Below are 12797 nucleotides of genomic sequence, written 5' to 3' on the forward strand. Positions count from 1 at the left end.
TTAATGACGCAGGGTTATGTGGTTGAAAGCTCATCTCATGGTCAAATATGACACTAAGGTTGCAAACAGTCTGGTCCAGCTTCAGACAGTGGTCAGGAGAGGGATGGAGTCAGTGGTGCAGTGTGTGTTATTCCATGTTTAAATCTCTCCAGCCTGAGAGCTCTTTAAATTTCTGTTGACTTCACTTTGGAGTTGATGGTTCCAGGGGCCGATTAGGTTAATTAGGTTACACTCGAGCACCGGTGAAATAGTATATGAATTCAGCATCATGTTGGAGGTGCAATCCCAGCACACGTACTCTGGTACATCCCCACCCCACTACATGCGATGCTGTCTTGGTGCCAGAATTCAGTAGTACTCTTCCATCATCGACTGCCCGTGGTGTCCATCCATCCTGACTCCGAATCAGTGGATCATGAAATTCAATTTCTCGCAAAAAGGCTGAGCAGAGAGTTCAGGCTGTTAAAAAGCAGCAGTCAGGTCAGTGTGTGTGTGTACGTGCTGGGGGCGAGCTGTGCCACAAGAATCTGCTACTCCTGAAGCCAATCAAAGAATTGAACAGACTGGGGCTCTTTTCTCTGAAAAGAGCAGGCTTAGAGGTGACCTGACAGATGTCTTTAAGATTATGAAAGGATTTGATAGGGTAGACATAGAAAAGATATTTCAACTTGCGGGGAGACCAGATCTATGTGCCACAATATGTTAGTCATTAATGAATCCACTAGAGAATTCAGGAGAGACCTCTTTACACAGAGAGTGGTTAGAGTGTGCAACTCACTACCATAAGGAGTAGTTGAGCATTGATAAATTTAAGGGGAAGTTAGATAAACACATGAGGGAGAAAGGAATAGAAGGTAATACTGATAGGATTATATGAACAAGGGTAGAAGGAGGCTATTGTGGAGTATAAACACCAGCATGGATCTGCTAGACCTAATGGCCTGTTTCTGTGCTGCAAATATTATGTAATACAACAGTTCTGCTGCAAAGTGTAATTGTGGCAGATGATTTTAACCCCTCTGCTGTCTGTAATAATACCAAAGATGAGAGGTTATTGTTTTGAAGGTAAGCCTCACAAACCAGGCTCTGAACCATTCTGTCCTTCCCAGCCTCCGACCCGTTGCCAGAAAAAAAACGACTTTCCAAAAAGATCTGGACAGGCCACATCCTCAGCCATTCTTTTGTCCTGTGCAGTGCCCAGAGACCTCACATCTACTTCCTTGTCAATCAGTGATGTGAGGAGAAAGTGAGCTACACTCTCCAGGCATCACAATGCAGGATTCCTGTCAGTGACAATCGATGGGCCTCAGTCAATTGGATTGTATTTGTTTGCAGCAAAGAAGGAACAGGCTATTCATAACCTATTAAAATTGATGGATAATATTGCTGAGGAATGTGTCATTTCCCATTTCAGATACATATAGTGTCCCCATCAAACAATCCCACTGCATGTCGAACGTGGATTACAGACAGAGTAAAGCTCCCTCTGCACTGTCCCATCAAATAACTCCCAGAGCAGGTACAACATGGGTTAGACACAGAGTAAAGCTCCCTCCACTTATTCCCAACAGTGGGCAGGATTTCAGGTCCGGGGTTGAGAGCCCGACATTGTGTTCATTCCGGAGTCCTGACCCCGTACTGCGTTGGCAACATCCATGTGTTGCTATTTCAATTGTAAATTCATTTAATTGGCGCAGAGTTGTGCTCACCATCCAATTGGAGGTGACGGGCATGGGAAGGAGGCAGGTCACAGAAAACAGCGGGTCCAATTTAAAGGGCGAGTGGCAGCCATTGCTGTGGTTGCCATTCGTCTCAATAGTGGAAGGGGGAGCTGAGCAGAGGACAGTGGATAGGGAAGGCACCCGTGCCAGGGCAGCCTCCCCGTTTTTCTGATGCCTCACTTGAGATGGTGCTGGAGGGGATGACATCACAGAGAAATATCCTGTTCCCTGCCAACAGCACGAGAAAGCCTGCAAAGCTGACGATGAAGGCACGGTTGGAGGTGACTGATGAGGTCAGCAGCAGAGGAATGGTGAGGAGGAACTGGGTACAGTGCAGAAAACATTTCAATGACCTCCTTAGGTTTGGCAAGGTGAGTCCAAAAATAGAGCCAGATGGCATGCCTCCTGGTCAGCAGTCACCAGAATGCAAAAGAGAGGGACATCCTGAGGGTGCAGGGAGTTCTCCTGATCATAGGAGAAATGTGTACACAGCAGCATTGATGACCCATAAACATAGTTCATAACCTGAGTGATATTGGACAGTAGGCTAAAGTAACGACTACAACATCTAATGCGAATGGAAAGCTGCAAGAAGTGAAGGAGAGAGGCATTGTCCTCGTGGTATCTTTCTTCATCTCATCAGCCAAACACAGCAATGCAGAGGAGAGCAAGAGGGAACGTTTAGATGGTGGAATTCCCCATCTCATGTCACTAATGCATTTTGAGGAGCTGGCCCTTGGTCTGGCCAGTGTCAAGCCACTTGGACATTAGAGATGGAAAATGGGAGTCCACCAAGGATGGGGTGAATAGATCTCAATGTCTCCAGGTTCAGGGGATGAGTGGCAATGCTCCCCGTGCAACCAGCTGTCAATGCACAAGCTGCCATCTCATTATTTTAAGCAGCAGAAACATCTGTTGATTGTGCCGATTTCTCATGACCACCTTCTCTTATGTTTCCCACAGCTGCAGAGGAGGAGTGGACACACCACCAACATGTTCTGGAGCAGTCAGAGAAGGAAGAAACATTGGAGTCTGCACCATCACATCTTTCTTGCGCACCCTTCACCAGCGCAGATACTTGCAGCTCCATGGGTCCTCGCATGGTATTAGAAACGGTGGCACAGGGTGAAGAGCACATCACTTCAGAGCAGGAGGAGACTGGGAGGCAGAGTTAGCTGTGGGCAGTCCCCTCAGATGATGGAGGACAGGTGCAGCCCTGCTGAGCAAGGCAGAGATGCAGACCAATGGGAGTCACAAAACAGGCAGCTCTACCTGGAAAATCAGCATGAGATGTGTGGTTAGATGTTGGAATTACCTGAGGCACTGCGGAGTCTTGGGAAGAGAATGGAGGAGTCCATTCATCTCACGTGCTCCACAATGTCTCAGTCCTTTCAACGCATGAGCTCCTCCATTGAGAGAGTGGCCAATCTCATGGAGAGCTATATGCGGCATCACTCGAGTGGATGCAGGACCAGCACATTGACATGCACAGAATGCATTCCACAGTTTGTAGCATTCACCAGTCAGTGGCGCAAATGGTGCGAAGAAGCATAAAGTGGATGCCAGCTGCACCCCAGCTGGTGGTTCCCTCTAGTAATCAAGGGCTAAGGACATGACAAAATGTGATAAAAGGGCCACCCTTCATGGGGCTCCATCGTTATCCTCTGCCTCCATGGCCTCTCCGACAGAGGAAACATCTGCAGAGTTATGCCATGTGACAGAGGTTGCCCCTGCAGCGATGCCGATGCAGCAGCCTTTGGAGGTGGCCCCCTGGCAACTCCACAATGAGGCCAACTGCCACGGCATCTTAGTTCCAGACAGGCACTCGCGAGCAGTCTGCCTCCACCTCATCCTCAGCCACAGGGGGAGCAACTTGTAGGAGTGGCCGTGAGCAAAGGCTACCGCGTCGGTGATGTCACTTTGTGGGTCACTTGGGTGTTTCTGTTGCAAATGATATCAAGCTGTTATGCAATAAAGCATGGGCATGTTGTTGCACAAAGGTAGACTTTTGTGTTTCTATTTCATCGTGGCAAAAAGCAGGAGAAAGGAAAATAAACGTTAGTGAAGGAGTGTGTTAGGTAAGAGAGTGGCAGGTGGAGGCTCTGGAGCCTGGCAGAGTTTGTGTCATTGGAAGTTTGCTGACTTTTGTTCTTAATGGATGTTTGCTCTCAGTCAGATGAAGATGACTCTCCACTCCAAATCTCCTGACGACTGAGTCTCACTCAAGCGAAATGTGTCTAGATTAGAATGACCCTAACAGCGCAGCCTGCTAAACCTACCCCACAGTGACACCCCTGCAAAGGGTGGGAACCATTCTCCAGTTTTCCTTCAGGAATCTCCTCCTCCTTGTCTTCATCCTCTTCTTCCTCTTCCAAGGAGCTGTACCGTTCCAGCGCTTCTCCCTCTTCAAGGTCCACACCTCTCTGGAGGGCCATATTATGGAGAGTGCAGCAGACCACCACTGCGCGAGACACTTGAGGGAGTGTACTGGAAAACACCACCCAATTGGTTAGGCACCTGAACCTCTTCCTCATGAGACCAATGGCCAGCTCAGTGATGGCCCTGGTGCTCAGGTGGCATCAGTTGTAGTGTCTCTCAGTGTCTGTTGCAGGGTTTTGCAGTGTTGATACTAGCCATCTCTTCAAGGGATAAGACTGATCCGCAAACAGCCATCCATGGATTTCTGATGACTTCATGAAGAACTGCGGCACCTGCGATTGCCAGAGGGTGAAGACATCATGGCAGCTTCCAGAATAATGTATACACATCTACGTAAAGCTTTTGCTGTGGTCTCAAACTAGCTAACCATTTAGGGAGTGGAATCCCTTCCTGTTGAGGAATCTCCCTGGCTGGTCAATCAGTGCCTTAATGGCCACATGGGTGCAATTGATGATTCCCTGAGGGTATCCAGCAACAAAGACAAATCCCACTGCCCTTTGAGCTTGGATGCCACTATCCACATGGAATTCAATGTAACCCCCTTGCCTTTTGAACAAAGCATCCGCTACCTCTGTGATGTAATGATGTGCTGCTGCCTGCAAGATGCCACCAATGTCTGCTGCCGCTTCTTGGAAGGAACCGGTTGCAAAAAGGTGCAAGGCCATTGTGACTTTTACAGCAATGGGAAAGCCATGGTGATGGTCCCTGTGAGCCCTTGGTTGACCCTTAATGGGGGGACACAAGTCAGCAACCATCTGCCTGGACAGGTACAGTTAGTTTTCTGCGGCACAGACACTCCAACATGTCCAGGTAGCTTCTCCTTTGGTGGTAGACCCCATGCTGAAAGTATTGCCTTTGTTGCCTTCCTGCCCTTCTTTCCTCACCCCTACGCCCTAGTTGTCCAGATGCTGCTTCTCAATGCTAGTTCATCCTATTTCAGAGTAGCTGTTATGTCCTTCCTTCCTTTCGATTTGAATGTGGGGTCTTCCTGAATCTCCCCATGAGGTCTGTATGCAGAAAGACCTAATCCACCCCCCCAAAGCCATTCCTTCAAAATGCCCTTGTCCAGAGTGAAGGGATATTACAGATAATTCTCCTGATGCTGTACAACAGGTTGCGTACCCTTTTCAATGGTGCCATTTGCTGCTATCCTGCTGTTCTGACTCTCTCCCTACTGTGTAGTGCCTCCTCCTGCCTGTCACGGTTGAGACGCTAAGTGGATCCCATGTCATAAAACGAAAATTCTAAACAGACTCTTAACAAGCTGACAAATGGGTTGCCTCGTCCCACTCTGCTCAGAGCCTTTTAAGCTTTCAGCATGTCAGTTTTGCATTAGGAAACCGCATGCCCAAACCGAGGGGCAGGTTTATGTGCCTGCCCACCTCCACTCTTGCCCTCGCATTTAAATAAAAATCACAGCCAATGTTTGAGTTTAGTGAGTGACGAGTTCAGTGAAGGGGGAGGAGATGCTCCATTTTTCTACTTTTTAACCCTCCAGTATTTGGTTGCTGCTTCGGTGCAGTGGAAGGAGCTGGTTGGTGAGTACCTGGTAAGCTATTCTACTTATAATGAATAGTCTGTAAAGTTAAGGCAAGGCAGGGCAGCCCAGCCGAGTGGAATGTACAGCCTGTGGCATGTGGGAAGTCAAGGATGCACCATGTGTCCGAGACAAATACATCTGAAGGAAGTGTCACCGGCTGCAGAAGAATTCGAGCAGCAGCTGGAGTCACTGTTGTGCATCTGCGAGGCAGAGGACTATGTGGACAGCACGTTTAGGGAGGTGGTCACACCACAGGTTAGGAACATGCAGGCAGATAGGGAATGGGTGACCACCAGGCAGTCTAAGAGAACCAGGCAGGTAGTGCAGGAGTCCCCTGATATGATCTCACTTGCCAATCAGCTTTCCATTTTGGATACTGGTGAGGGTGATGATTCCTCAGAGGAGTGCAGTCAGAGCCAAGTTTGTGGCACCACAGGTGGCTCAGCTGCACAGGAGGGGAGGAAGAGCAGTGGAAGAGCAGTGATAGGGATTCGATAGTTAGGGGATAAGACTGGCATTTCTGTGGCAGTAAATGTGACTCCAGGATGGTGTGTTGCCTCCCTGGTGTCAGGGTTAAGGATGTCATCGAGCGGCTGCAGGACATTCTTCTGGGGGAGGGTGAACACCCAGAGGTTGTGGTCCACATTGGTACCAGTGACATAGGTAGGAAGGGAGATGAGGCCCTGAAAGCAGATTTTAGGGAGTTAGGAAGATTAAAAAGCAGGACCTCCAAAGCAGTAATCTCAGGATTACTCCCAGTCCCAAGTGAGCATAGGAATAGGAGAATTGAATGATTGAACACGTGACTGGAGAACTGGTGTAGGAGGGAGGGCATCAGATTTCTGAGAAATTGGGACCGGTTCTGGGGCAGATGGAACCTGTACAAGATGAACAGGTTGCATCTTCGCGGGACTGGGACGAATATCCTCCCAGGGAGATTTGCTAGTGCTGTTGGGGAAGGTTTAAACTAAATTGTCAAGGGGAACCTGAGAGGGAGCTCAGATTGGAGGGAAGCAAAACTGGTAACTTGTGTGGGAATCAAGAGCAAGTATTAGAGAGGAATACCAAGGTGCACAGAATACTGGGGGAGATAGATAGCAGGAGAGTAGGGAATAGTATGTTATTAGGTGGGGTCAGAGTAAGGAAGAAAGTAATAAAGTCTGAATCATGGTTAATATGCATGTATGTGAATGCACGGAGTGTGGTTAGTAAGACTGGTGAGGTACAAGCGCAGATTGCACTGTGGAAATATAATATTGTGGCTATTACAGAAACTTGGCTCAAAGAAGGGCAGGACTGGGTGTAAAATATTCTTGGATACAGGGTGTTCAGGAAAGATAGGAAAGGGAAAAAAGAGGAAGGGGGTGGCAGTATTGATCAAGGAGAGTATTGTATTGCTGGAGAAAAAGAGTGTCCTAGAGGGGTCGAGGACAGAATCAATTTGGCTAAAGCTAAGGAACAAAAAAGGGGCGGTTACATTGCTCCATGTTGTCTATAGGCCACCAGCTAGTTGGAAGGAGGTGGAGGAACAAATTTGCAAGGAAATTACAGAGAGGTGCAAAAATGATAGGGTAGTTATAATGGGGCACTTTAATTATCCAAACATAGACTGGGATAATAGTAGTGCAAAGAGCAGTGAGGGGCAAGAGTTCCTAGAGTGTGTTCAGGAAAATTTTCTATCATAGTATGTTGCTAGTCCAACATGAAAGGAGGCATTGCTAGACCTGGTTCTTCGGAATGAGGTGGGCCAAGTGGAACAAATATCAGTAGGAGAGCATTTAGGGGATAATGATCATTGTATCATAAGGTTTAGGCTGACTATGGAAAAGGACAAAGAGCAATCCAGGGTAAGAATAATTAACTGGGGGAAAACCAACTTCAGTGGGGTAAGAATGGAGCTGGGGCGAATAAATTGGAGTCAAAAGCTGGCAGGAACACCGGTAGATGAACAATGGGCTACCTTCAAAGAAGAGAAAGTTTGGGCACAGTCAAGGTATGTTCCCTTAAAGGGGAAAAGTAGGGCAAACAAATCCAGAGCTCCCTGGATGACAGATAGAAAATACTATTGAGAACCCAGGTTGAATATAGAAGGTCCAGTGGGAAGTGAAAAAGCAAATAAAAGAAGCAAAGAGAGAGCATGAAAAGCAGCTAGCATTAAAGGAAATCCCAAAGTTTTCTATAGGCATCCTATTAGAGACCAGAAAGGGGATTTACACATGGAGGCAGAGGGCATAGCTGAGGTATTAAATGCAGCTGTCTTTACCAAGGAAGAAGATGCAACCCAGGCAATGTTGAAAGAGGAGGTAAGTCAGACACTAGAGGTGTTTAAAATTGATAAAGAGGAATTATTAGATAGGCTGTCTGTACTTAAAGTGGATAAAGCACCAGGGCTGCATGAGATGCATCCAAGGATACTGAGGGAAGTGAGGGTAGAAATCGCAGAGGCACTGGCCAAGACTTTTCAGTCTTCCTTAGACTCGGGGGTGGTGCCAGAGGACTGGAGAATTGCAAATGTTACACCTCTGTTCAAAAAAGGGTGTAAAGATAAGCCCAGCAACTACAGGCCAGTCAGTTTAACTTTGGTGAAGGTGAAACATCTGGGAAAAATAATTTGGGACAAAATCAATAGTCACATGGACAAATGTGAGTTAATTAAGGAAAGCCAGCATGGATTTCTTCAGGGAAAATCATGTTTAACTAACTTGCTGGAGTTTTTTGAGGAGGTAACAGAGAGGGTTGATGAGGGTAATGCTGTTGATGTAGTGTACATGGACATTCAAAAGGCATTTGATACAGTGCCACACAACAGATTTGTGAGCAAACTTGTAGCTCATGGAATAAAAGGGACGGTAGCAACAAGGATACAAAATTGGCTGAGTGATAGAAAACAAAGAGTAGTGGTTAATGGATGCTTTTCGGGCTGGAGGAAAATTTGAGTGGAGTTCCTAAGGGATCAGTGTTGGGACCCTTGCTTTTCTGATATATATTAATGACCTAGACCTTGGTGTATAGGGTATAATTTCAAATTTTGCAGATGATACGAAACTTGGAAGCATTGTGAACTGTGAGAAAGATACCATAGAACGTCAAAAGGACATAGACAAGTTGGTGGAATGGGAAGCCAGGTGGCAAATGAAGTTCAATGCAGAGAAATGTGAAGTGATTCATTTTGGTAGGGAGAACATAGAGGGACAATATAGAATAAAGGGTACAATTCTAAGGGGGGTGCAGGAGCAGAGGGACCTAGGTATATATGTGCATTAGTCATTGAAGGTGGCAGAACAGGTTGAGAGAGCAGTTAAAAGCATACAGTATCCTGGACTTTATTAATAGGGGCACAGAGTACAAGAGCAAGGAAGTTATGTTGCGTCCAATTCTGGGCGCCACACTTGAGGAAAGACGTGAGGGCATTGGAGAGAGTACAGAAAAGATTCACGAGAATGATTCCAGGGATGAGGAATTTCAGTTACGAAGATAGATTGGAGAAGTTAGGACTGTTTTCCTTGAAGAAGAGAAGGCTAAGAGGTGATTTGATAGAGGTATTCAAAATCATGTGGGGGTCTGAACAGAGTAGATAGAGAGAAACTGTTCCCACTTGTGAAAGGATCGAGAACGAGAGGGCGCAGATTTAAAGTATTTGGTAAGAGAAGCAAAAGTGACATGAGGATAAACATTTCCACGCAGCGAGTGGTTAAGGTCTGGAATGCGCTGCCTGAGAATGTGGTGGAGGCAGGTTCAATTGAAGCTTTAAAAAGGGAATTAGACAGTTATATGAAAAGGAATAATGTGTAGAGTTATGGGGAGAAGGCAGGGGAATAGAACTGAGGGAGTTGCTCTTTCAGAGAGCCGGTGCAGACACGATGGGCTGAATGGCCTCCTTCTGCACTGTAACGATTCTGTGATGTGTGTTATTCCTCTTCTGAGAATCTTGCCTTTTCTGCATTGCTGTGATGTTTCAACTTACGGTTAAAAACTTATGGAATCCTTTCCTTTATAAGCTGAGGTATAGAATATAAGAACAGGGACGGTATGCTGGAGCTGTATAACTCATTGGTTGGGCCACGACTTGAGTACCATGTGCAGTTCTGGTCACCTGATTGCAGAGGGGCTGTGGTTGCATTGGAGAGGGTGCAGAGGAGATTTGCGAGGATGTTGCCAGGACTGGAAAAATGCAGCTAAGAAGAAGGATTGGATAGGTTGTGGTTGTTCTCCTTGGAACGGAGAAGACTGAGGGGAGATCTGATTGGGGTGTACAGAAATTTGAGGGGCATGGATGGAGTGAAGGTGAAGGGTCTGTTTAGCTTAGAGGAGGGGTCAGTGACAAGGGGGCATAGATTTAAAGTGATTGGTAGAAAAATTAGAGGGGAGATGAGGAGGGACTTTTCGCCCAGGGGGTCTGGAACTCACTGCCTGAAAGGGTAGTTGAAGCAGAAACCCTCAACTCATTCAAAAGGAGTCTGGATATGCACCTCAAGTGCCGTAATATGTAGGGCTACGGACCAAATGCTGGAAGATGGAATTAGAATAGGTGGATCGTTTTTCGGCTGGCACAGACACGATGGGCCGTGGCCTTTTTCTGTGCCTTAAACTTTCTATGATTCTATAAGCCCAACCATTTTTGCAGCTGTTTTGATTCCAATCTCATTTCAGTTGGGTCTTGGAGTTGCCAAACCCACAACATCCAATGGTTCTGGGGAACAGCAGATCACATCCAATCATTGGGGACAAGGGGCCCTTTAATTGCTTACAGTACAGAATCAACCACATTTGAGATGCTACCAGGGCTGCATCTGAAATAATAAATACAGTAAAAGGTGGTAACTGTCTCCAGATGTGGGTTGGGGCATACAATTGGCCTCAGTGACCCTGAGTTAGGGGATGTAAAAAATCCCACCTCCGCCCATTGCTTGTCCTGCTTTTCCAAACCCTGCCTACTGCATGCTCCACTCCTAGTGTGCCATGCCCCTGCAGGCTCTGCAACTTGCAAAACCCTCCCTTTGCATACTCTGCCCCTGTACTTCCACCCCATCCCCCGCCCTCACCAGGCCTTTAGACCCGGATCCTGCTTACCCATCTCCAGGTGCCATAGAATTTCTGGACCAGTGTCTGCAGCATTGTCTGGTAGTTTATTTCAATTTGAAAATATTCAATTAAAACAAGAGAGTCATTTATTGTTCAGAATGCAGTGAGGTTCCTGATACTAAAGGACGCTCTGTGGAGTAAAGACTGAAATGCCTGAAGGATTAAGCAATGTTCAAAAAATCATAGTCTTATTGTACAATTTCCTAACGGGCTTCTGCCAGACTGTCTTAGAATAAGCAGTCAATTCATTCACTCTTTCCTGTCAAGCATCCATTTTCATAAGGCAACCGTGTGTTTTGATTTAAGTGTTGGCAGCATAATTAACAAAATAAACCAAACCAAATATACTTTCAGGTCAGTATCTCTCAGTGATGGGATAGTAGGGATACTCTGGTCCTGCAGAAGAGGGTTTGAAGGTGGGAACGGGAGGAAGATCAGAGAAAAGGGCGTCAGATTGGCACCCTGATGCATTCCCACCTCCCAGCAATCTTGCCGGAGACGGGTGAACTTCAGTAGCAGCAACCCGCCTGGAAGTGGTGAGTAGTCACTTATGCTAATTAAGTGAGGGGGCGGGCTCTGCCAGGATTGAATGGCGTCCGAGCAGACCGCTGCTGAATGCAGAGCTTGGCAGCTCTGTGCAGGCAGCCTCACAGCAGTAGGCTAGAGGGGTCGGACATATCAGAGGCAGAGGCTCCATGCCCCAATGACAGGATTGTGGGGATTGTTGTGCCTAACACGCACTTACTCTTAAAGAATCCACGGAATCCGATTGGTGAAAGGTATATCAATATTTTATTCACACACTAAATCATCAAATACAAGCTCTCACTACTTGTATAGTATCAAAACTTATCAAAGTACAAGCTCTGACTACTTGTACAGTATACCACCCATCAAGACACGAGGTGATCAGTCTCGGACTTGCGGCTGCTCTTCTGTTCTCTGAGCCCCTGGCTCAGGGTATATTCTTGAGTGTTCTTCCCCGGGGTTCTTGTACCTTCCTCAGTTTCAGTCATGGGTTAAATCTTGTTTCTAAGACCCACCCCTCTTACTCACTCATAGGGGGTCTGGTATAATGACATAATGATAATTCCTTATTTGGCTCAGTGAGAACCTGTTCAAAACGTCAGTTTCCCATTGTCTAGTATGAGTTTAATCATATCTGGTGTCCATGCCGACTCCTAGTTTTTGGAATCCTCAATACCTTTTCTATAATCATATCTACAATTCCTCGACTATCTGTGTGCTGTGCCCCTTTGCACTCATCCTGCTTCAACACACTGTTCATTGTTGTGTTACTGGCCCCTTTGTTTTAATTAAGTTCTTATGAGTTTTTGCTATATGTGTTTTTACTGGGTCTACAGAGATGAAAGCCTGTACCTGTGGCCGAAATGAATCCTCTGGAGGATTTCCCCTCCACTCTGATGGCTCTACTGTCTTCGGACCTCTTTATTTTTGCATTTTCGTTAACACTTCCAACAGCGCCTCCATTTTGAGGTACCCTTGCACTCTTCCTTCTGTCTGAGCAGCGCCCATCTCCCCAGTTGGGCTGCCGGCTGTCCCCAGCTGCAATCCTTCTGATTGGGCCTGCAGCCTCAGGACCCACCTGCTGTCCTTAACTGGACAGCAGACCCAGAGGCAGCCAATCAGGAAGCCAGCCTCTGGCAGATCGCAACTGACTGCACACTCCTGACTCCTTAAGAATTATCCTCGGAAGATTCCACCCAATACATCAGTACTGGTCAGTAATGGAACAGGAAGGACTTGCTATAGGTCAGGATCTGTCAGTGACGGTACAGGAGGGCCACTATGGGGGAATCTTATGCTCTCCCCCGCACTGAAATTGGAGGCAGGGAGAGCATTTAATTAGGTGGGATGATGGTGGGAGTCCCCACCAACTTCCTGCCTCCACCCCAATTAAGTCAGTGGTGTGAAGGCCTGTGGACGGCCTTCCTGCCCCACCGCCAATTGAGGTCAAATGGGCAATTAATGCTCAATTAAGGTCCTCATCTCAC

The 12797-nt window shown here is 46.9% G+C and overlaps 1 protein-coding gene across 1 annotated transcript in view; it reads left to right on the forward strand.

Moving 5' to 3' along the window:
* cldn23l (claudin 23-like) overlaps window positions 1–12797 on the forward strand; it is a 37414-nt gene that overhangs the window by 23943 nt on the left and 674 nt on the right. The window contains exon 3 of the mRNA XM_068010959.1: window positions 11137–11318. The gene's annotated coding sequence lies outside the window, so the exon portion shown is untranslated. The remainder of the gene's footprint in view (window positions 1–11136; window positions 11319–12797) is intronic.

The sequence above is a fragment of the Heterodontus francisci genome, chromosome 31 (genome assembly GCF_036365525.1).
Source record: "Heterodontus francisci isolate sHetFra1 chromosome 31, sHetFra1.hap1, whole genome shotgun sequence".
Taxonomy (NCBI): Eukaryota; Metazoa; Chordata; class Chondrichthyes; order Heterodontiformes; family Heterodontidae; genus Heterodontus; species Heterodontus francisci.